Here is a 4,368-nt window from a genome sequence, read left to right as displayed (position 1 = left end):
GTGGATAGTTATAGGTGGGGACTGATCGGCTCTGACACTATACCACTATAGAATGGCAAGAGTGGTTGATGCAGCTTTTACCCGAAAGGTCAGGATCGAATCCACAGAGAACTAATATTTATTTGGAATTGGGTTCCTATCTAATCTAGCAATTGCGCGATGTTCTTAATTGCACTTCCAATCATGGTTTGTTTTGATTACTATTCTACTTTTAATCACTAATGAAGAATGAAAATAAGCTAAGTATGATATTTTTGTAAGGTTTTCTCAATTGGTAAAAGCTACTAGGGAAGTGACTTACATCTAGGTGAGTATCTAACGAGGTCTAAAACTTAGGGAAAACTTATTGTAATTGGGATCATGATATAGCCATTGCATATAACTACTCACTCTATACCTCTCGGTAGTTTGAGTGACTTTTCCCTAATTGCCTTTCTCAAGCCCAATTGGGTGTTCAAACAATGCAAACAAAATTGGCTCAAGTCGGGTATTACTATCTCTAGGTTTAACCCTTTAATTGGGGCTATCAATCTCTTGAATGCACCCCGATTCCTTGTTAGCCTGAATTTCCTAGACTTAGTCTCTCTTTCTCAAGAAGAGCCTAAGTCAAAAAGGCACAAATCAGTGTTTGCAACTACCAATTCAACATTTAAAGCATAAATCAAGCTAAATATCATTCACCCATAAATATTTGAGCCCTAAAATTAAAGACCCATTAAATACCCACACTAGGATTGAGCCACAATCCTAGATAATGAGTTTAGCTACTCATAATCAAAAAAGAAATCAAATATGGAGATGAAATATAAGCCATAAAAAGTAATTACAAGAGTAAAATCTAAGATTAATTGCTAAAGGATTTCTAAAATTACTCAAAAAGTTAAAAAGCGGTTGTTCACGTGCTCTCCCAAACAACAAATAACCTAAAATCTGAAAAAGAACTATTTAAACTCAGCTAAATTTTCTGGATAAAATTTCCCCTACGAGGATTCCGCTGACATCAAAAAATGGACCGCCTCAGCACTTGGACTACTGCGGCCGCGCAAAAGCAAGCGCGGACTGCAGTTCTTCTCTTTTTAAGTGGTTCTAAACTTGAGTCCGCTGGGAGCAGAAAAACTACCATCTTAGTGTTCCTCCAACCGTGGCCGCAAAATATGAGCACGGACCACAGTCTTCAATTTGAGCTCAGGACTTAGTTCTCTGATTCTCACTTCCACTGAGGGTGAGAACTTGACCGCTGCCACGTCAGAGACACTGCTGTTGTGCAATTTCACCGCGGGCAGCGGTAACTTGTTAAGCCCAAAAATTAACTCTCTGAACTTTGCCACCACTGAGAGCGTAATCAAGACCGCCTCAGCGGTAGACCCTCCGCGTCCGCATCCGTTTCTTCGCTGTCAGCGCCCTTTTGACTTAGCTTTGAACTTGTGCAGGTTTCACTCCTTTATGAGCTAGTTTTGACTTTCTTGTCTCTTTTTGACCAAACACTGCAAACAAGCACAATAAGTTAGCTTTCGGGAATTCTTGTACACACTTTTAATCCAAAATTCAAGCAAAAAAGAGCATAAAATAGGCTAGAATCCCTAGTTATTAGCTACCCCAAACATAAGCTTTTGCTTGTCCTCAAGCAAACAAAGTAATTCCCATCTTCTCAAGATAAAATAAAGGATAATTTTAGCTGTCCTAAAGTAGCTTCCTCAAGAATCAACTGGAACTAACAATTACCCTCAACTCATATGCATTATTAACAATACACCTTTTTAGCACTATGGTTTTAGTGCGACACAAAAGCATCAAGAGTTGACTCAACTCATCAAGAAAACTCTTTCTACCACATTGGTCACTGTGGAACCCAAACTCATACTCCTCGACTCTCCATATGCAAACCTCACTTTTATATTGTAGCACTCAGAACGAAGATTTTGGAAAACACACTCATCTCTCTCAAAGGAAAGTCACAAGTCCGACTCTAGGTACCATAAGCTTGCCCCTTATATGAATCACCACTAATGTAAGCTCACTCAACTCAAGATCATATAATGAAGGCTTTTGGTTCAGGGTAGGATATATTGGTCTATGAAGGTTTAATCTTTCCTTAAACACTTCATTTTCTTCATTTTGGCTCATATTTTCTTGTCTCTTTGAGTCATTTGCTTCTTCGTTAGGGGCTAGAGAGACACACTGTCACTCTTTCTTATTCATGTCAATCCTTTTTCTCCTTTATAGTCTTTCCAAGCCTTTCGTTTTTGCTTTTTTTGAATCCCTTCATTTCTTCTATATTGTTCGCTTTCTTTTTGACTTTTTCTTTCTTTTTCTTTTTCCTTCCCTTTTCTTCCTTTTTGTACATTTTATCACTTTTGCATTTCTCGTCTCATCCCCCAAACTTGTACTTTTGCCAATTTGTTCTAAGGAAAGATCGGGTGTCAAGAGAGGATCATTTTAGAACAGATAAAGGCTTGTATCATGGTTTTTGAAAGAATAAGGGTTATGGCTCAACGGGGTTGACTAGGGATGTCATTTTTTTTTGTGGTCCACGGATGTTTTCAAGTCTCAATTAGGATCAAGTAGAGCATATGATTAATTCTTAAGCCGAGCTACACTTAGGATTTTGCCTAGACAAATATTCGGGGTAAGTTCTAGACTCATTGGCACGAGACGTGGACTTGCAAATCAATACCTCACTACACAAGCTATAGGATTGCTAAAGAGACAGAGTCAAGGGCCCATAAAATTCTTTGCTAAGATTTGAGTAGCACAAATGGTTCCGAAAAACCAGTCGATGGCTATTTAGTCAACACAAGATTCTCAGGGTCACAACTATTACCATCCTATACACACCAATTTGTTTTTAACCATAAGGTCAAAGGTAAATATATTAGGCCCAAGTGAAGCTTTTCCTGAGGCACTATTGTTCATTAGCTACTATTTACACAAAAATTAAAAGAAAACAGACAAACCCTTATGAAGGTTGTCATGCCATCCATCATCGGGAAAAGCCACCCAGTTCACACAACTCCACCTTTGGAAAGAACCGTGACATTAAGAAAACCAAAGGCTTATTGATCACAAAAACTTGTAAAATAAGAAGCTATGAACCGAAAAAAGCTACTAAATGAAATAAGAAGCTATGATATTAAGGAAAATTGCAAAAAAAGTTATGAAGTAAAATACGGAAAGTAAACTAAATATGTACAATAGGGGATTTAGACGAATATACATAAGAGGGAATAGATATATACATGGAAAAGTAACTTTATATACATACTGAAATTGAAAAAAAAAACGAAAAGTAAAAAAAATATAAATGGTAAAGTTATATACATACCAAAAGTGCAAAATAAGCATAAAGAAAAATAGTATCATCATTACAACCCAACTATCAAATCATCACAATAGGGCCACCCCCTCAAATGAAAACTAGCATTGTCCTCAATGCTAAATAACCAAAAATAAGATAAAAAAGAGAGGGTTAGAGAGTAAAAAAAAACTCCCTATGGGTCCTCTGTATGCATGGGGTCCTATGGCTGGGACCCTTAATCACCTGGCTCGGGGTCCTATGGCTGGCCTGAGGCACCTCCCTCAGGATCCTCCAGCTCAATCTCCGCATCATCAACCTGGGGCATCACTCTCCTCCTCTTGGGCTCTCCCTCAGTCTACTACTACTGAACCTGATCTGTCTGAGCTGCTGGCACTGGATCCTCCAATAAAAGCTCCAATGGTAAGTCGCCAACTGACTTCTTCTTCTCCACCTGTCCCCTCAATTGCTTCACCGACTCCTTTGAGGCCCGAGTCTTTTTCAACTTCTTTGTTTGCTTGCTCAGTTCCTTTATTGATTTTCCTTGAACTGCAAGAGCATCAATGATAAGTTTTTGGTTGTCTAGGAGCTTCATCTGGTTGTCCAGAAGCTCCTTAAGGGACTCCTCTAGTGAAGCTGGCACCTGGGGCTGTGCTGGAACTGACTGGGCTGCCACTGAACTAGATAGTACAGACAACTTAAAAGTTGCTGCTTGCATCCAGTTGTTGATACTGGAGAGGGTTTGGTTCAACCTATGGGTAGTCAGAGGGTATGCTAACGAGGAAGGCATTGAGGTAGGTGTGGAAGTAGATGGCCCCGATGGAGGCTGTGGTATGGTAGTGGGAGGCTGTGAAGTAGTGACTATCACTTCTGGCTCTTCAGACTGGCCAGTAGAAGTAGTAGATTTGCCTTTGGATCCCTTGGATTTGGGGTTTCCTAGACCATGAAGGCTGTACCATGAGAAAGGCTTCTTGGTCTTCACCTTGATATTGTAATCCCTTTTCTCTACCTTATGATCTTCTAAGTACATGGAAGTTCAGAAAGGGGTAAGATCTATCACCCTCGTTGGCCACTCT

The sequence above is a fragment of the Nicotiana tabacum genome, chromosome 8 (assembly GCF_000715075.1).
Source record: "Nicotiana tabacum cultivar K326 chromosome 8, ASM71507v2, whole genome shotgun sequence".
Classification (NCBI taxonomy): Eukaryota; Viridiplantae; Streptophyta; class Magnoliopsida; order Solanales; family Solanaceae; genus Nicotiana; species Nicotiana tabacum.
The sequence above is the reverse complement of the archived record's forward strand: the minus strand, read 5'-3'. Positions refer to the sequence as shown.